Here is a 21,982-nt window from a genome sequence, read left to right as displayed (position 1 = left end):
TTGCAAACTGAATAATTAGAACTTTTAAAAAATTATTTTCATTGCCAGCTGTAGTGAAAATGATAGAAGAAAATCCCAGACTGAAACAGCAAGAGGTTCCAGTGAGCTGTCAGAGTATTTCCCTCCTTTTCTCTTCAAGACTATGCATATTTAGTGAGTATTCACCTTCTCGCACTTGGGAGAGCACTGGCACCCACGTTTCCCCAGGCTGAGAGGTGACTCTAGCCCAGGATGATCACCTTCTTTTCCTAAATGTCTTATTGACTTGCAGTTCAGACTTAGGGGGAGTTTTTATCTCTTTTGCTTCAGAAACATGGTGGAAAGCGGATCTTTGCCTCCCTTAATACTCTAAATTGCTAATTGTTCCCCCTGCACCCCTGTCCTGGCCCTGATCTCTTTATATGGTGTAGGTAACTGCTCTCTTTTTGACTGCTTTGAGGTCCCAATTTTGGTCCTGCCTGCCTCCAATCACTGTCTGCTCATCAGCAGACCCAAAATAACATTTCCTCTTTGTGGTTTGGCAAGGCTTATTAGATATTAATTGCCTCTTGCAGCAGCAAGAGACAGAAGTATTTTTATCTGCATTTTTCTGTCTAGATTTGGTGAGGAAGAGGAACACAACTATGCAAAAGAAAGTTTTCCTAATTCCCTACTCCTAAGAGAAAACATTTCACAGAGGCAATTATGTTTTTCAGTGATACTGTGTAACTATGAAATCTTAACTAACTGAGATAATTGAGATATTATGGCTTACTATGACATGGATGGTCAGGTCTCAGGTTCTGATGCACTGATGTCAGAAACCTGCCTTAAGCCTCTGTCTGGAAGTATACTCAGACAGAGAGACTGCAAGTAGGCAGAGAGCCAAAGGATAAACTCTTGTACACCTGTTGCAGGAGAAAACAACACAGGGATCCACAGAAGCAAAGGAAAATACAATTGGCTAAACCTGCTGGGATAGCACAAAGAGGCATCACCCTTCCTAACGGTGCGTGACCCTTACCAACACCTTTACTTTGTTGTGGGTCTTACTTCTTAAGAATCAGGGTGATGAAAACATGATATAGAGTTGCCTTTCTTTCTGTCTCCTCCTCTGCCCTGAGTTTACCTTCGTCACAGATTAAAATTTTAGTTGATCATCTTTCCCAGTTCATTGTGGGCACCCACAGTTACCTGCATTTTATACAGACTTATTTTCCTGCCTTACTGATGCCTTAACCATGAGACTGAGATGGGGCAGCCTTAAGAGGTGCCTTTTTGCTGAGAGAAGGTGATAATCTATTGGCTAGAATGACTGTCACCATTTTGCTTTCTGACGGTTTTGTGCATGATAGAAATTATTTATCTCAGTCACGCAAAACTGGAAAGCTACCATGAATCCAGCTATTACATCAATCTGCAGAAAACAAAAGTAAGAAGGCTCGGAGACAAACAGGCACAATCAGGCATAATTGGGACTGGATGATAGTTAACATGTATTCTCCATTTCCCATGTTATCGTCGTTCTCTAAGGACTCTTTATGAGGTACCAACAGATCCTGACATGCAGCTCCATATCCTAGACTTTGAACTGTCCTGTCATCTATAGTAGCCATCGTGATTATACACAGCGTCTTCTCTGATATGCAAGATCTAAATAGCAAGGTCCCATCTGAATCTTTCAGATACACCTTTTTCTAAGAGACTTTACTTCAAATAAATTAGATCCCTTAGGATTTGAACTGCATTATTTTTAAGGAGTGTTATCACAACAGAATTGTGATATACTAATAAATATTTCATTTTCAGTAACTTCTTAGTCTATTTCATGTATATTGAAAAAAGCTAAAGCTCTTTTTCCAAGAAAAGGGAACCAATTTTTTAAAACTCTTTTGATTACAACTTTTATTGCTCTCTTCCAAGAATCGGAAAGAAAGGTAAAACTAAAGACTGAATATTGGGAAAATAAAATATATCTATTTTCATCTAAAGGGAAACCAACAATCCATTATCCCAATAGCTGTAGTTCTTCAACTGTGCTTGAAATTAAAATATCATTTTTAAAACCAAATAAATAAATGAGTTGTGTCACACATCTGTTGAAGTAAGCCTTAGTGCTATAAGACTGATGTCACACATTTTTTATGCTATTCATAGCATAAAAATCTCCCTGTAACATTTTCTTCAGAACTCCTTTTTTTTTAATATACACAAAAATAGAATGGAATTAAATGAAATTAATGTTTATACTGGGTTTTCCTTTCTGCTTCAAAAACCCATGGAAAAAAGAAAATGTTGACTGAAAATCTTAGTGCCTTAAACTAAAAAGAATCCTACTGCCTTTAACCAAAAAGCAGGAATATAGAAACACATGGCTAAACTTTCTCTGAATTTGCTTTTTTCTTTCCGATTCAGGACATGAAGGAATACAGTTAAATGAGAAAAATGGCACTTTTCATCCAACCGTACTTTGATTTTATCAGTACTTGCTTTCACATTAATCTAACACGATGTATAGTCCTACAGTAACCTCTGTATTTTTGTGATATGTTTCCACTTCGTAGCTAAAATAGCTTTAGAGTATTATGTGGGAGTTATGAGTGGAAATGATAGGGCAGGAGATATCTGATAGGTCTGACCCTGTGAAACCGCTGGACATTTCTACCATTTCTGCTTTGTTCAGGACAACTGCAGCCTGAATACTGTAAAATAAATTGGAACAGAACCGTTAAATTTTAAAGGGGAAAATAAATGTGTCTCATTAAAAATGTTATAACTGAATAGACTTGAGGCTGTGAAAGGCGGTTTTTAACAAAAGTCTCTTGGCTGGAAGCTCAATAACGTCTGAAAATGTGGGACAATTTCATGCAACTAAACAAGAAGGAAATGATTATACAAGAATCAAAATAATATTGCTGTTTGGATGTTCTTTAAAGTTGTGAATAGCCACCTTTGCTTTAAAACTCACATTTTTGAACTTTGAAAAAGGTTCTTGAAGACAATTTGGTGCTGTTTTTTCCCTCCAAAGCCATATGGTTGAGAGAATTAAGCACTGTCCTGGGAATCAGGACATTCTCACTCCTCGTCTTATCTTTACTGCTGATGGGTCTTAATACTTTCTACTTCTTTAAACTTTGGAAATGCTATTTAATTATGCTATGCAACAACCCAGTTTGCAAACATTAATTAAGCCTCATAGCTCCCTTGTGGTCTGAGACAGGTAAAATACCATTAGTCTCAGATAATAGGGAAAATAAGGCTCAGAGGGGTTAAGTGGCATGCCCAAAGTCACAGAAGCAGTAGTATTTGGATCAAGATTATAATTCAAATTGTCTCTTAATCTACAATGACTCTCAAGGAAGGCCCACGTAGCAATGTGAGTTCCTTGAGTTAAAAAGCAAGAAACAAGCATTTTAACTGTTCTGAAAATTCAGTACCTTTAGATTGAAATTACCTCTAAGTAAGTATTCAGCTGAGCCTCACTGATTAATAAACAACCACATACAGAGGCCTCCACAATACTCAGGAAGATGAACAGAAAATACAAACATCATCCTCTTAAAGAAGTTTCTAAGATGAGGAGGGGAGTCAAATTATGTAGAGGGCATCACCCCAGGGGCAGGCTGTGGGGCTGACGTTTCAGAGCGCAGACCCCCCAGGACTTAGTGAGCTTCCAGCTGCTGCTCAGCCCAGCAAAACACAAAAGTGATCTCCTCTGGCTGGGAGGGGTCGAGGAAGGGTTTCCATCCTGTCAGCTAACATGGGCAACACAGGAGGGTAAAAGAGGCTGTTAGGGAAAGAAGCAGGTGACTGCTGCACTCCTGCTCCATGTGGGTCACCAGGGGCACAGCAAGGGGACCTCATCTGCAGAGGAGCTTTGCTGCATACCCACTCCTTAGAGATGAGCCCCAGCTGCACCTGGTCTCTGTACCTATTGCTCCCTGCAGAGAAACGAAACTGAGAATTGACAGAGCAGAATGATAAGCTTTGCCTGGGACTCCACAAGCAAAGGAGGAGGAAAGATATCCAGTTTTCAGAGTAATATATCAACATCAGCTGTGAGGAACAGAGATCTGGAACAGCACAATAACCGGGGTACTTACCCTGGATGAGGTACCATCCTCTCTTCAAGCACTGTTGCATATTCAGGTGGCCATGAGAGAGTATTCTGGAAAAATGCGAAGAAACCCTGGCTAGACACTTAACTACATACCTCATTTCCCACATACTATCTCCAAATGTTGAAACATATCCTCATTGTAAGAATATATAGGAAGGAATAGTACACTTGCTTCCTATGAACTAGTAAATAAAATCTTTTCTTCAATTGGTAAACACATGGGTTTTTTTATTCAATGCATTTTCTATATAGATTCCACTTCTGCCTGTGTTCAGGCAACCAGTGTGCGGGGCCTGTGCTCATGCCTTGTGAACAGCCTGACCTTGCTGGGCAAGGCTGTCCTCATGTGCCAGGACATAAGGAGTTGAGGTGGGCCCTCACTGCCCTTTTGTTCTTCTTCCTGCCTGTGCTCATGAGCTAGATCTTTACAGGGTCTGGGGTGCCTATACCAGCTTTCTGAATTGCACGCTATAGTTCTCTGGATGCTCTTCTTCAATAGCCAAAGCCAAGTCTGTTGAGTTGAAGAGGAAGATACAGATAACCTTAATAGTGGCAGCCCTCTGAGGTCCCACTTAGGGTTAGGAGACAGACAACATGTCAGAATGTGGTACGCAGTTTCGAAAATACTTACAAGCAGATTCAAGCAAGCGAAGATATTTTCTCGAACAACGATGTTCCTCTGGTATTCCCTTTGTTTAACCTTAGGTCTTCAGGACATTCTAGCAGACTGACTTAGAAAAGACATCTCTAATAATATCAAGGGTCTCCTCAAATATTTTGTCCTCCAGATGTCATGCAAGATACAGAATTTTTTGTGACATGCCGTAACTGTTAATGAGAGACAGTATTACTCCAGAGGAACTAGAAGACTTGGGCCTTCGTATGTATGTTTATTGCATACATTTTTTTCACAAATACCCAGAATCTGTCTGCCCTTGGGAAAGCTGACCAGGCTCTAGTGCTGTCATTCTGATGGCTCCACCTCGTGCCAGGTACTTCTACAAATCTAATCCAAATGGAAACCATTCCCTAACAGATTTGAACAAGAGTACTTGGTACATCTTCAAGTGATGATACTTGTTCTAACTGAAGCCCTCAGCACTCACTCTCAGCTTGATTACGGATCCTCTGACCACACCTCACCACATTTCCTGGGGGGCAGCCACATTACCTTTCTGCCAAGCTATGGGGAAGAAATTCTTGAAATGAGTAACCCTTGCTTTTTTTGCCAGCAGGCTCTGGCTAGCTGCTTAATCCTTCCATCATCTTTCAATAGGTACTGCTTTCCTGGTTGCTATATTACCAGCCAAGAGGCTGTAATAACCACAAGGAATTCCTCAAATTAGACCTCCAGGTATTTCCTCCTTCCATCTTGCATATACTGTCTTTCCCAAAAGTTGTTCTTGAACCACGTCCACACGTACAGCTTAAAGCCATCTCATACTTCTGATAATTAAAACCTTTTTTGTCTTTTTCTTTACAGGCCAAGGCTAAACTTCATGTCCTGAATGCAATTAGCACATTTTTTTTTTCTCCTTGACAGTGTGGTATTAATTCAAGCCTCCTTGAGACTAAGTTTATGGCACAGATGAGAGGTTTTTGACAGTTTTGCAGTGACTGTCCAAGTGGGTTTCTGATTTGTACCAGCCATGTTTTATCAAAGAAAGATTCACTCTGTTTTGTTTAATTTGAACCAATACTATCTCTTTCCCTCTTTGAATAGCAACCTTTAAAGATTTATAGGGCAGCAGCTTGGAGTTCACTAACTATACCAGAGACACATGAAATTACAGTTCTGATAGAAGGTGTGAATTCTGACAGCATCAGAAGTTTCAGAATAAAACTAGGAATTTCACTTGAATCCTCAGATTTTTAAATTCCCAGACTGAAATGGAGTGAGAGAAATGGTCACTGGAGCTGACAAGCCTTCCTTTCACTGTGGGATTTATTTACAGGGCAAAGTGCTCTCCTTGGGACACAGCTAACAGAGAAGGGTGCAGAAATAGCCAGAAGCACCCCATTCATAAGTTGTCAGGCATCTTCTTTCTACAGCAAAGAATATAATTAGAAACAAACACTGATGGCAGAATGAATTCTGTTTCATCTTGAAGATACGATTTGTAATTAGGGGAATCTCTCGTGGTAGTTTTTTAGATGTAAAGGCTAGTTTTTACAGGGAAGATTAAAATAAAGTCTCTAAATGTATATATTCTTTCCATCCATCATTCATTGAACTCAGGTCAGAATGAGTTTGAACATCCCCTCCTTCTCCACATCTCTCACTCTGGGGAAGTAGGCAATCCTGATGGGGTAAAAAAAAAAAGGAAACATTTGGCACAGTTTAATTCTGTCATGGTCTTTTGACTGGATTTTGCTACAGTGTCTGTCACAGGCACAGTAAAACTGCCCGCTTCCTTCTTACAACTTTGAATTTGGTTTTGTCTTACAGGTTTTCTCATACGAGAACTGCTCGCCAGAACAGAAAAAAACCCACACTGTGTTTTGTGCAGCTTGGCTAAATCACAATAACAGCATCCTGGTAAACATTTGGTAGAGAGAGTGTAATAATTATTGGTTTGGTTTTCGTTAACCTCTTTTTGTTTAGTCAACATTAAGTCAATCCACCTGGAGCTTAATACTGTATGTTACTATAGTAACTTTACAGCCTATTTGATTGTGACAAAGGGCTTCATCTCGTCCATTTCATGCTCCTGTGTCGACTTACTCCCTCCCAGTGTTTTATTATATCTGTCTTTAAGAGTATCTGCAGGAGCCACAGCTGCTGTGCTTTTGTAGCAGAAAGCAGCTTTCACTGTGTGAAATACTCTGCTCTAAAAGGTCTTATGGGCTGATGGCATTATTGAATTTCAAAGCAAAGACAAACAACATTAAATTGTTTAAAGCTAATATTCATGTTTTGCCATACACCATGTATTTCTTTTTTTTGTAGAATGGAACAGTATATAATCACTGGTTGATGCCCTTGAGAACAAAACCACAAAATAAAGCAATGTAGAATACAAAAAGACTTGAAAGTAATTCAGTTTTCAAAACAAAACAAAAAAAATATGTTAGGGACTCAGGAAAAACATTAACTCAAAGAGCTGGAGTTAGCAGTTTGTAAAATGAAAAATTGGATAATTCTGTACAAGTGGGCCAGATCCTTCCCTGTTAAACCACTGTGAAGCCATTGATTTAATGGCACTACTTCCAAATTTATACCGGTACAAGGCTGAGCAGTACACGACCTACGAGTGCAAAATGTTTAAGACTTTCCAACTGTCGCCTGTTCATTTTACAACCTGGTTGTTCTATAATACTTTAACCAGCCATGTGGATGATTGTAACAAGCCTCTACGCAGCTATTGTTTGGATTACCAGCACCATAGAACTCTTTCATTACATTGTTTGTTCCTGCTGTTGTTTAAATTTACCTTACTCTAGCTTTTCAACACAATTTCTTCCTTACCGGAGCTCTTTTCCACCCTGCTCTACAGCCTCTGGCCTCGTGTCTGAAAATACTTTATTTTCTTGACTCCGTTCACATTTGCTGCATATTGCTAATATTTATCCGCATATTTGATTTGAGAATAAACCACGTTCTCTGCCCTACTTTCTCTCACTCCTCGCATGTTGTTACGAATGCTTCTGAATAAAGATCTGTGCATCTCTTTGTCGGCAGCACGAGGGCGAGGTTCCTCCCGCATTTCAGCGGAGCCTCACTCCAGTTGTGTTAATTGTTGGGCTGGGAGGGCAGAGGGCGCTGAATGCCACCTTGTTAACTTGCTAAGCAGCTGGTCAGCAGGGTAGTTTGATTCCAGCAAGGCTCTTGACACCTCTGCCAAGGGTTATTGATACCTCACACACCCCAGCTGAGACAGATTGTTTTAGTCGTGCTTCATATCCATAGCACAGCCTGTAGTTAGGAAAAAAAGTGATTGACAGCTCACACCTCCTGGGCCCTTCTTACTACCAGACACAACATCTGCTATGCCCTGTGGAGCAGTGAACCAACACACACTGAGAGAACTGTTTCTAGTATTGTCAGGGTTGATTTTGTTTAACCCTTTCTGGCTGCTCTCTGGAGATGCACATAGTGGTTTCTGTAATCCTTTACACGTGCTTAAAAAGTGTGGAATATTTGACCAAGCGAACACCAGAGAAGACAGTGCTAGTGATGGCGAGGAAACCGGACAGCAGTTCTTCCACAGTAAGGTGATTGCAAAATAGAAATGGGGTTATCCCTATAGTAGCATTGCTTATTTCCAAACGGCACCGCAGATGCAGCCGAAGAGGAGTGCAGCTCTGAAACGTGGCCTCTAACTCTCCTGGTGCAATTTCACTGAGTGTGCACAGATACACTGGGGAGGGGGCACAACCACAAGGTTAAGCAAGTCTGTTTGCTAACTAGTTACCTAGGTCAAAGCATGCTCTGGTTAAAGGTTAGGATATATGGACAAATACCAGAGGGGTATAGTTTTTTGACAGACAGCAGAGGTATAAATGGTACTATTTTCTACCTTCAGAAAACTAGCCTGTAATAGCCTTGGCAACTGCAGCATCCTCACTATAAATGATCACGTTTGATTACAAATACGGCTCATTAAATATACGTGCAAGGAGCTTTTGTAAACTGTCTTCAACATGTGCAAAAATCATAAGAAATGTTTTAAAGATTCCCAAAAAGCAAACCGGTAGTTTTAAAATACATCTGATATGTTTGAAGGATTGATTTGTCTTAGTTTTAGACAGGTTTTTTTTTTTTATTCTTTTTCCCCCTAACATAGCACCAGAAATATTGTTGAAGCCTAGCAATCAATACTTTTATAAATCTTATTTGCTTTCATTATATAGGTATAGTCAGTGAAACCTTCATAGAAAATGCTATGCAAAGCTACGGAAGCCATATAGGAACAGATCAAAAGGATATTTTGATCCCTTTATTTTTATTAGGCTACAGACTGACTTCCCACCATGCTATCATGCTTTAGAATCGATGTTTGCCATCTATATTATCTGTGTTTACAATGCTGTAAGGATGTGTTATACTATAGAAGAACTAATTGCATTATTTATTATGTCTTTATTACAGCTATGTAATTAGCAATATTACTATTGCTGAGCATCACTATCACCTCTTGTCAGCACCATGTAACTCCAACATAAGTCACTGTGTATTTTATATCCTGGACAAAATTATTGGCTGAATTTACATGATGCTGTCTTGCTTATACTTCACGGGATTATACGGCTGTGTTCTGCTGGTGGATTGAGGATTTTTACTACAGTAAACCAGCATTATGACTACATGACTTTCTGCACACAACTCTCACTTCTGGTGGTTGTCTGTCCTTTGTTACAGATGATGCCACAAACTGAGCCCACTGTGGAGTAAACAGGTGACCTTCAAGAACCTGAACTGTACTTTCTGATGACTTTAAAACTTCTCAGTGAGCAGTCTCAGTGTGGATTACAGGAAAAAGCTAAAATATCAAATTGATGAAAGGTTATTTTTGTTTATGGACTTGCATAGTTACTATAACTGCATTTGCTGTCAAGGTTCCTTTAGCCCACTACTGAAACAAAGAAAAATGTATAAACTGAATTTAGTAATTTGTAAGAGGTATGGCCAGAAGTCAGATGCATGGCAAAGTGAGGCTTTGAGTTATGTTCTTTTTCTGAAACAGTTGTCCCCTCTAGAAGTCATATTTGTTTAAAAGAATGCCACATTTCCCCCAGATGAGCAGTCTGTAGATTATTTTGAAATATAAGTGATGAGAAAGAACTGAAGTTCTGGGCCCAGTCTGGGCCTTCCCGGAGCCTGCCCTGCAGTGCCGGTGGTGACGTGACCAACATTGGGGGAGCTCGATCTTGGTTTTGTATATATTTGTATATATTTAATTAGTTCCATTATTATTATAATACTCTTTTTCATTATTATAGTTCATTAAAACTGTTTTAACTTTCCAACCTGTAAGTCTCTCTCCCTTTTCCCTTTCCCTTTTGGAGGGGTGGGGAGGGTTAACAGAGAGTGTCTGCCACCGGTTTAATAGCCGGCCCAGCTTTAAACCGTGACACTGTACCTATTACTTGAGGTGACAGTTGAGTTTCTGCTGGGACAACCCAGAGAACGTCCTTTCCCTGATCCATTCTGCTCCTTGACCTCCTGGGGTCTCTCTCAAAGCTTAGCCTTGTTGTCCTCTGTGCTTCTATTGCGCTCTCTTCCATGCTTCTGCTAAGCCCATGAGCAAACCAATGAAGTCATCTCAGCCTGTGGTGATGTTTTCCAGTGGATGCAAACAGAATTATTGCTTTGTTCATTCATTCTTGGGGTAGGCTTCTTAAGTCAAAGCCAGCTGTGATCCTGAAATGTAGAAGGCAGCATTTTTAGGAAGTGATTAAGTCTATTCTCTCCCTGAGCTAAGGATGACATGCCTATTCAGAATCTCTGTTCATATCAGACTCTTCTGTCCTTCAGATAGCAGTGACTGGAAACATTTTGTTTTATCATCTCAGCTGGCGCATTTTCTTCTTAAATGTAGACTTTGTTACAGTGATCCATAACTGAAAATCCCTTCAGGCTTGTCTACTACGTTGCACTCTATCAGATTCAAAGTGTGAAGAATCCTTGAAATCTCTAGTTCCTGCAGAATAGAGTTGCCTTCCCTCACAAACACAGTACTAGCAAGAACATACCACAACTCTGCTCCACAGGCTATGTTCAACACTGGAAAATCAGGGTGCCAAAAAAAGATGCCTTTAGTCATCCATGAGAAAGAGGGCATCTGCGAATGTGGAAATCTTAATCCAAATCCCAGTGACGTTCAAGAGAGTCAGAATGAGGATGTGATGGTTACAGCTCTTGAAGAGACCCCTTCTTGACTGGACATGGTTCCCAACCCTAGATGCTTCAAAATAACTTTAAGTTGCCTAGGCTTTTCAGATGTTACTAGTTCATAACACTTGGCACTTTATTCTAATAGTTGCACATTTTCTTCCATGTGTGCTATACGTGAGTAAAGCTGCTATCCTGAAGGGCCCCTACTTCATAGCCTTGTGGCTTTAAACCCCCTAATATAAGTATTCTGCAATGCTGTGAATGGGGCATACAAGGATCATCTTTGTGAACTTTGCAATGCACAATAAGGGGAGCAACTGCTCAGATGCTGTTTATAGTTATTTTCCACTCCTACCTACCCAATACTCAATAAACCCTGTACTAATCCATACTTAGAGTGTGGAAGGCAACAGTTGGCAAAAATTTCTCCTGCCTTGTGCTGTTTTACTACTTTCATTTAGTGGCAGTGCAGTTCAATGGTAAGTCACTGAACCAGATACAGGATCTGACCTTTAGGGTGACCCTGGGCCACTCACCTCTCTGTGCCTCTCTTTTGCTTCCCCTTTTTGTTATTTTCTTTAAATGCACGGCATAAAATTATGCAGAGCTGGTTCTGTCTTTGGAGAGCATTTTCTGTCCTAGCAGGACCCCACGCCCTGCTGTTAATTCCAGGATTTTAGGCTTGTGATTAAGTTACTGTACTGTAACAAGGTACCTTACATCTGTTGCTCATTGCGGGGAATTGTCTGAGCCAGGGTAAATTACTACATTTGAACTAGTCATCTTGACTTTCTCTGTAGTCAGTGAAAAAAATTGTCACTCTTAGGTTGCGTTCTGCAGTAGACGTCTATCAATCAGATGAATCATGACCCCTGAATGCCTATTTCTCTCCATTGATTATGAAGAGTGTCTAGAAAACATAGCTGAGATGAAGATTTCCACACTGCAGTAGTCTAAATTTATGTGGAAATTACTTTCCTAGTAACTGCTCATACATGTGCTCCTTACCCCAAACAAAAGTGGACTACTTTGATGCAACATACAACTAACTTTATATGAGCTAAGGCAAATTATCTTCCATTTACTCTGAGCTAAACACATACATGCAATTAACATGGCTCAAGTGACACGTGTTAAACGGATCACACATTCACTCACCTGATTTTTCTAAACACACCATTCTGTTGCATTTGTTTACCATCAGCCTACTTTGTGACCAAGTCTTTTTAAAGCCCCTTCTTTTTCTCCTCTCTTTGACTGTACAGACTGAGGGCAAGGTCACTTTTTCTACTGGCTTTCCATATTTATCTTACTCTCTCAAGCAGAATAACCTCAGTTTACATCTCTTTCTGAGCTTTCCTTTTCTTTTTACTCATAAGATCCCTTCTTTCTATGCAGCCTTCTCAATGCTCCCTGTGAAGGACACTGTAAAAATGAACTGAATTTTAATACTTAAGTCCTGGAAAAATTTAACATGCAGACTGTAAGCATGAGTGTAAACTATTTTGTAAATCAGCAGCCTTACAATTTTTAAACCAGGTTGTAGTATGAATATAAGATTGCTTTAAAACAAATACTTGTAAAGATGCAAACAGCTAGAAAGGCACCCTTGAAAATATTTTTCATAGTGTGTCTATGGGAGACAATATTCCCAAGCAAAGTCTCTTTTTGTTGTTGTTGTAGCTGCATGTGGAAACAACAGAGCTGTTTCTAAAAGGTAAACAGATTTTTATGTAGATTTCCAAATACCCATCTAAGACTTTTTTGTTGAAATATGGTTGTTTACCTATGGTATAGAAATTACAGAGATATACAGCATAAGTTTGATGTCTATTGTATACATTTCTGGCCGTATCAAATATTTAATACCTGGTATTCTTTGGGATTTGTTAGCATCTCCTTTAAAACTTGCCTGCGGCAGTTACAAGATGGAATGTAAAAAGTGTTTTTGATTATCGTTTTGGATTGTCACCTTGACAGTTTGGGTTGGGTTTTATAGGCTTGGAGAAAGAACACACACAGATGCACACAATTGCTCCTTTTCACTTTGCATCCCTTTCCCGGTAGACAATGCTCTACAGAAATGGCTCAGGAGCAGAACAGACATGAAAGGATTGCCAAGTGGAGCTATTTGAGGGAAACCTAGTTCATTATTATTTGGAGACAGGAATATGTAAGTGGCCAGTTTCATCTATACATTGCTATTGCTAGGGGACGACAAATGGACGTTTGTGGGTATCTGAGTGGTCAAGTCAAATACAACACTGCCAACAAAAACAGATGGAGGGAAAAAGGAAGTGGAAGCAAAGAGAAGAGGGAATAGAAATGAAAAAAAGCAAGAGAGGAAAAGTGAAATATCTTTAGCTTTTGCCCATTGAATGAATAGGAAATGTTTAACATCAAGAGAAATCTAAGGTCATTGCTTTAATTTTTAATCTGAGCTGGATGATGCAAGAGTGCTAATGTACCTATGTATGTGTTTCATTTAAAAAAAAAAAACTGCTATTGCTGCTTTCAGTACCTCACCAGCTATTAGCTTGCAGGTTCCATTTGGGAGGAAAGCTGCACTTGGCCACACTGTTCTAGCAGTGCCCGTCAATCCCATTTCATCCCCTGGGGGAAAGACTTTTTGTCACAAATGAATGGGAACCATACCTGAGCATCAGGCAGTGGGTGACAGGGTTCCAATAACTATTTATTTGTAGTTGGGGTTTGTGTTTGTTTTGATGCAGAGTAGAGGCTGCTGTTTGCATGGTAATTCAGCAGGCTGTTCTGGGCACTGAATCTTAGGCACAAGGAAGACTCAGATGAGTGATTTTATCATGAGGGAAGGAGAGGGAAATACAAGTGTTAGGTGCAGCACTGTGTTTCTTCTTTCAGACTTTTTCACAGTATGACAGCAAGTTGAGATTTTCTGTAAATGACATGCAAGTATCATAATGAATTGAGTGTATTAATATCTGTCTTTACGTTGAGTCTGCACATAGCTTTACCCTGAAATCCACAAGCCTTTGTGAAGCATATAGATTTTTTTTTCATTTAAGTCCTTTTATTACAGTGGTGCCAGCTATTGCTGTTATCGTTAAATGTCTGGCAGCATTTCCATTATAAACCTTATTTTCAAGGGATTTATAACCTGCCTATTTTACTTCATGTTGTTCTGAATCTTGCCGTAGAAAATTTTCAACGTGGAGTAGATGGCACTATCTTCCTTGCAACATTTGGTTTAAATACGTATAGCTTTTCTGGACTGACTGTTGCGAAAGGCAAAGGAGGATCTCAGGTACTATTCTTTTCCTACAAAATAAAAGTTGAGCAGGATTTAAGGCAAAGCATGAATTTTGCAATTTGGAAAAAAATTACTAGGGGAAATCCCATGGGACAGGGTACTAGAAGGTAAGGGGGCCCAAGATAGTTGGTTAGCATTCAAGGACTGCTTCTTCCAAGCTCAAGATCAGAGCATCCCTGCAGGTAGGAAGTCAAGAAAGGGTACCAGGAGACCTGCATGGTAAAACAGGGAACTGCTGGGCAAATTCAAGTGGAAGAAGAGAGTGTACAGATCATGGAAGGAGGGGCTGGCCACTTGGGAGGAATATAAGTCTGTTGTCAGAGGATGCAGGGAGGCAACTAGGAAAGCTAAGGCCTCCTTGGAATTAAACCTTGCAAGAGAGGTCAAGGACAACAGAAAGGGCTTCTTCAAATACATTGCAGATATAACCAACATTAGAGGCAATGTAGGCCCACTGATGAATGAGGTGGGGGCCCTGGAGACAGAGGATAAAAAGAAGGTGGAGTTACTGAATGCCTTCTTTGCCTTTGTCTATACTGCCGGAGGCTGTCCTGAGGAGCCCCGGACCCCTGAGGCCCCAGAAGAAGTCAGGATAGAGGAGGAGTCTGTCTTGGTAGATGAGGGCTGGGTCAGGGACCAATTAAGCAATCTGGACATCCATAAATCCATGGGCCCTGATGGGATGCACCCGCGGGTGCTGAGGGAGCTGGCGGAAGTCATTGCTAGGCCAATCTCCATCATCTTTATTAAGTCGTGGGGAACAGGAGAGGTGCCTGAGGACTGGAGAAAAGGAACTGTCACTCCACTCTTCAAAAAGGGCAAGAAGGAGGACCTGAGTAGCTATAGACTGGTCAGCCTCACCTCCATCCCTGGAAAGCTGATGGAACAACTTGTCCTTGGTGCTGTCTCCAGGCATATCAAGGATAAGAGGATCATTAGGGGCAGTCAACATGGCTTCAGCAAGGGGAAGTCATGCTTAACCAACTTGATAGCCTTTTATGAGGACAAAACACAGTGTATAGATGATGATAAAGCTGTGGATGTGGTCTATCTTGATTTCAGTAAAGCGTTTGACACGGTCTCCCACAGCATCCTCGCAGCTAAACTGAGGAAGTGTGATCTGGATGATCGGGTAGTGAGGTGGCTTGTGAACTGGCTGAAGGAAAGAAGCCAGAGAGTGGTGGTCAATGGGACAGAGTCCAGTTGGAGGCCTGTATCTAGTGGAGTCCCTCAAGGGTTGGTACTGGGACCAATACTATTCAACATATTCATTAATGACTTGGATGAGGGAATAGAGTGCACTGTCAGCAAGTTCGCTGATGACACCAAACTGGGAGGAGTGGCTGACACAACGGAAGGCTGTGCTGCCATTCAGAGAGACCTAGAGAGGCTGGAGAGTTGGGCGGGGAGAAATTTAATGAAATATAACAAGGGCAAGTGTAGAGTCCTGCATCTGGGCTAGAAAAACCCCATGTATGAGTACAAGTTGAGGACAGACTTGTTGGAGAGCAGCGTCGGGGAAAGAGACCTGGGGGTCCTAGTGGACAACAGGATGACCATGAGCCAGCAATGTGCTCTTGTGGCCAAGAAGGCCAATGGCATCCTGGGGTGTATTAGAAGGGGCGTGGTTAGCAGGTCAAGAGAGGTTCTCCTCCCCCTCTACTCTGCCCTGGTGAGGCCGCATCTGGAATACTGTGTCCAGTTCTGGGCTCCTCAGTTCAAGAAGGACAGGGAACTGCTAGAGAGAGTCCAGCGCAGAGCCACGAAGATGATGAAGGGAGTGGAACATCTCCCTTATGAGGAGAGGCTGCGGGAGCTGGGTCTCTCTAGCTTGGAGAAGAGGAGACTGAGGGGTGACCTCATTAATGTTTATAAATATGTAAAGGGCAAGTGTCATGCGGATGGAGCCAGGCTCTTCTCAGTGACATCCCTTGACAGGACAAGGGGCAATGGGTGCAAGCTGGAACACAGGAGGTTCCACATAAATATGAGAGAAAACTTCTTTACAGTGAGCGTAACCGAACACTGGAACAGGCTGCCCAGAGAGGTTGTGGAGTCTCCTTCTCTGGAGACATTCAAAACCCACCTGGACACGTTCCTGTGTGATATGATCTAGGTAATCCTGCTCCAGCAGGGGGATTGGACTAGATGATCTTTCGAGGTCCCTTCCAATCCCTAACATTCTGTGATTCTGTGATTCTCTAAAGATATTGTTTTAAATTTTGAAGCTTAAATAACTAACAGCATTGTAGTTTCAAAATATTTCAAAAGTAAGTGTTTCTCATTTATTGGGCTTATGTGATTAGATCAAAGGAACCATGTATTTATATTAAGTTGAATAGTAGAGTATTCTGTAGGAACATGTTGTGGTCAGGAATGCAATAGCACTGTGCTCGATACAATTTCTGTGTAAAGACTTGTATGCTTATGTTGGGAGTTGTTTTATTTTAGTCTGAAAGTAGCAGTTAACACAAAGAAAAAGTTGCACAGAGGAAGCCATGGAGCTGCTTCATTCTCTTCATTTGCCCACTAACAATAATCCCAAGGGCTGAAAAACATACTTTACCATCATTGCAGTAAGCACAACATATTTTCTTTATTGAGAGAAGGTTAAATGGTGGCATGATTTTGTTCCGTAAGAATCTAGAGTTGGAGGAGATTTCTAATCAGTGAGGGCTCTTTATTCTGGCAGAGTGGTAATGAGACTTCAATGGCTGAAAGCCGAGGCTACTTATGTTCAGATTAGAAATAAACAGTACATTTTTAACACTAATGATCATTAACCAGTTGCATGTATTGCCAGGATGTGGTTGACAACATTTTATTGTTTTAAATAAAGTTTGTGTGGCCTTTGGAAAAAGAAGTTATAGTTCAGCCACAAGGTGTTAGTTCTGATGCAACAATTATTGGGTGAAAATTTGTATTTTGTGTCACACAGAAAACAAGGAAAGATAATGATGACAGTGGATTTCAAACATCAAAATCTATGAATTGCTGACTGTCAGGTGACTTTCTTGTATAGAAAGACTCAGATCAAAGTAGTCAGCCTCACGGGTACCTCACTGAGTATTGTGCATATTAGATGAAATCCTAATGTTATTAAAGCGGTATGGGAAAATGTTGGCCAATAGTCACTGCATTCATTCTAACTAGGTGTATGGAGTCTCTTCAGAAATAATTATTTGTACAAATACATGAATGTCATTTACTGCCTTGTTTAAACCAGTTGTATTTTCCTAATGTGTTATCATAGGACAAAACCTTGGCTCCAAATAAATTAATAGGGCCAGATTTTCACTTGAACCGAACCCTTCAAGTATTATAGAGCATGTGTATCTATCCTTCACACAAATGACATTCTGAAAATAATTCTATGTTTATCAAGTATAATGAAGCTATGTTCTGAAAAACATGAATGCAACAAGGAAGAGCGTTGTCTTCAGCACACAGCTTTGATTTACTGGCATTCTCTGGAGAACTCCACATTACAGAATATCACTCCATGATATTCTTTCTAAGCACTCCCTGTAACTACACAAAGCATATGACATTCCACATTTTCCTTCTTCTCCACTGTAAATATTAAATAAATCATTATAATTTATATCTGATAGATTTTATCTTATTTATTAATCCACAGTAATTTCAACAAATCAAAGACCCAAAGTTCAGGTGAGTAGTTTAAACAAATCTCTTCATTTAACCTTCTTTGACAGTCTACATATGTATTTTGGAACATATCTGTATGTTGATACTTTTTTTCAATTTTTGCAGGCTGAAGGGATTATTTGTTGATTATAGGAAACATTCTGTGGTTTTCATCAATATGATATGGCACAAATCTCAAATATTTTGTTACTTTAAAATCAGTAAGGCAAGCACATTTTTATATGTTACAATACATGTACATATTACAGTACATGTACAACACAACACGTTTTTACTAGTCTATATTGCAAGTGTCAGGCTATCAAGCTGGTGAGAAGATTGAATATGTCACTTTTTGGTTTAGGACATGTGTAGCTCATCTAAGGAGTCAGGATGTTTAGTTTGCTTCTGGGATTTATATTGTTTTAGAGTTACTAGAACAGAGCTGTCATCAGTGGTTAACCTATGGGAATGATGAATTACAATATGACACCAGAGAGCAACAGTTACAGACAGCTGCCTATAGTCCTAGGCAGCAGATGACCTCTATAGACCTATAGAGCCTCCCCATGTCTTTTTATTATTTTTCTTCCCTGCAGGATTTTGTCTCAACAACCTACCTCTGTCTGTAATGTTGCCTTTCTTACCCCTCTGGAAGCTTCCTCACAGCCCTTTTTCAGCATCCTGAGTGAAGTGACACAGCTGGGCCGCATCAGAGCTGGACCACTGGTCCCTGGTATGTGGGCAGTGAAACCGGCCTGCCTACCCACCCCAGATGTTGGGGCAAGAGCTTACAGCAGAGCCTGAGAGTGTTGCAGGATGAATATGAGTTTGACATCCTCAGTAATGTCCAGCACAGCTCTGCATGGCCAGAAGTCTTTCCGCATTAAAAAATACTGAGACTCCTTTGTTCTGATGCTCTTTCCTAAGTTTCTGCAATTAGCTACTTTTAGAGACAGATAAATAAGATGAATAGGGTTTTCTTCTGACCCATGATAGACTTTCTTAGGTGTAGGCAATTTTTTATCTCTAGATACATTTTAAAATGTCAGTCAGATATGTTTCCAAGACATATACACGTCTTCTAATACAATGCTGTTTGACCTCAGTGTATTTTGTGTGCTTGCACAGCACCTGAAGAGGCAAGAGGTATGAATATCATGTTTACTAGATGGAGAGTCGAGTCATGGAAAGTTAACTATTGAAGAATAGAAGAGAAACCTTCAACAGAACAAGCAGATAAATTTCAGGTACCTGCAGTCCCAGTCTAATGCCTCTGTCAAACAATTCTCAAACAGAAACAGGGGTTATAACTGTTTCACTGGTGACAGGATGTACTACTGAAGGAAATATTAAAGCCTTTAAAGCTTTTCATTTCAACATGAACTTACAGCATCTTCTAATTTTCTTTAACCACAGTCTTAGTTGAGCACAAAAAAAGTAGGAAGAGAAAAGAAAATGTTCATAGCGTGTTTAATATCTCCTTATTCATACATAGTGTTATATAGATATATAATAATATATGCACACAATGGCTTATCTCCCTTATGACATTCATCTTCACCTGTGAGGAGAGAAATAATAAGTCACTGGTGACTATTGCACTTGACTTATCCCTCTGCATCAGAGAAGATAAATGCCAATAGAGAGATCAAGCCTTTTGTATTCTTTTCTAGGGGAGAGGGAATTTATCACAGGGATATTAGAATTTATCTTGATCAGATACAGAAGATTTCATCACGGTAATGAGGGAATCCGTATTGCATGCAGACAACGTCTATGTTTTGAGTGTAGTTTCATTTTTTATATACTGTTTAGTGTATAAAAGCCTCCTACTTTTAATGCAATGCAAGTTGGAGCTCTCAATTCTTACTGAACTCCACTGGGGGTGAATTATTCCGTTAAAGGGAGAAAGGAGCAGAAACAAAAGAGTGAATGGGAAGTCGAGTAAATATAAGAATTTATGTAAAAGGAAATCAGCTGGTGTACAACTGAGGCATTTGTTGTCATGCACATAAAATGCAGCATGTCATTTTAAATTGCACACTTCCCAACTCCTGCTAATTTAACACCATTTTAATACAGCTTTTATGCATGAAGTTAATATCTATTGTAGACAGAACTGCAGCAGAACAGCTTTTCCAGATATTGCATTTGAAAAATACAAGCAAACTTTCCTTCAGAGTAATATTTCATTGATTCTTTTTATAACCTGTCTGTATTTCCTTCTCTATTTTCTTTCGTTTTAGTAACAAAGGTGTTTTCACTGAAAACATAGGCCCTGTTTCTAGATTGCTATGGCTTCATTCAGTACTCCAGGACAAGGAAGAATTGAATTCAGCCCCTAGAAAATGTCCTGATGATATTCCAGTAAAGGAGTTTGATCAGCATTTGGTCAGAGAGACTGGAGTCCAGTTCTCCAGAGGTCCACTCTGTGGAAACTGTTTTGGGAACAAGCCCCGTATACTCCAGCTGCCATAATAGTCTCTTTGGGCTAGAAAGGCTGAGAGACACCTACAAAAATTACAGTGTGACTTCAAGGACAGCAGCCATGAGTTGGAGCAAGTTAATTAGAAGGAAATCAAAATGCTTGTTTATGTTCGATAAATCTGATAGTACAGGAATACTGTAAAAGGAATGCTGTAAAATAAATGGCAATATGACCATATGTAGGGAATTACATTACATTTGTTAATATTGACTGGACTGTTTATATGGAAATTTTAATCAGAAAAATCTTTAGACTCATATTGCAGAAAATCCTGATTTGTGAAAGGTTCATATTATAGATTCTTCAAGTATCAGCATTGCCTGTTGTCACAATATAGAACATTTTACAGCAACCTGCCCCACTATTGGTCATTTTGCATCATGACGTTATATCTCAAAAATCACAGCCCCTCCTAACCTCTCCACTTCTCTTTTTCATTTACGGAAATCACAGAATCACAGAATGTTGGGGATTGGAAGGGACCTCGAAAGATCATCTAGTCCAATCCCCCTGCCGGGGCAGGATTACCTAGATCATATCACACAGGAACGTGTCCAGGTGGGTTTTGAATGTCTCCAGAGAAGGAGACTCCACAACCTCTCTGGGCAGCCTGTTCCAGTGCTCAGTCACCCTCACCGTAAAGAAGTTTTTCCTCATATTTATGTGGAACCTCCTGTGTTCCAGCTTGCACCCATTGCCCCTTGTCCTGTCAAGGGATGTCACTGAGAAGAGCCTGGCTCCATCCTCATGACACTTGCCCTTTACATATTTATAAACATTAATGAGGTCACCCCTCAGGCTCCTCTTCTCTAAGCTAAAGACACCCAGCTCCCTCAGCCTCTCCTCATAAGGGAGATGTTCCACTCCCTTCATCATCTTCGTGGCTCTGCGCTGGACTCTCTCTAGCAGTTCCCTGTCCTTCTTGAACCGAGGGGCCCAGAACTGGACACAATATTCCAGATGCAACCTCACCAGGGCAGAGTAGAGGGGGAGCAGAACCTCTCTTGACCTGCTAACCACACCCCTTCTAATACACCCCAGGATGCCATTGGCCTTCTTGGCCACAAGGGCACATTGCTGGCTCATGGTCATCCTGCTGTCCACTAGGACCCCCAGGTCCCTTTCCCCTACGCTGCTCTCCAACAGGGGAGAGCAAATGGACACCAAATAATTCTGGAAAGCAAGGGTTTCCAAAGATCAGGAACTTGGAAACAATTTTTAAATTGATGTTTCATGGATTAAATTGGTAGAACAGTGACTACTTAAACTGATATTTTAAAAAGGAAGGAATATCTTTAATTTCAGGAACTTACTTTAACAAGTAGACTCATCAACATAGTTTAGAAAATATTTCTACCTTTGTTTTATACAAATAATTCTACTTTTTTGTAGCAATAAAACAATAAGTTCATCAATTAATCTATCTGCGTATCATATATATCCATTTCTGTGTTTAAGTATTTCACATAAATGTCATAAAGTTATCTTAGGGAATATGTGAATTCATCTGCATGTGTTACCTAAATAAATACTTTGTGTATACTTTTAAGTTCATATTTGTGTTGAGACTAATATACTGCAACCTTGAGCACAGTAGGAGCTATGAGAATCAGGGGA

Source organism: Nyctibius grandis, chromosome 1, assembly GCF_013368605.1.
Source record: "Nyctibius grandis isolate bNycGra1 chromosome 1, bNycGra1.pri, whole genome shotgun sequence".
Classification (NCBI taxonomy): domain Eukaryota; kingdom Metazoa; phylum Chordata; class Aves; order Nyctibiiformes; family Nyctibiidae; genus Nyctibius; species Nyctibius grandis.
Note: the sequence above shows the minus strand (reverse complement) of the source record.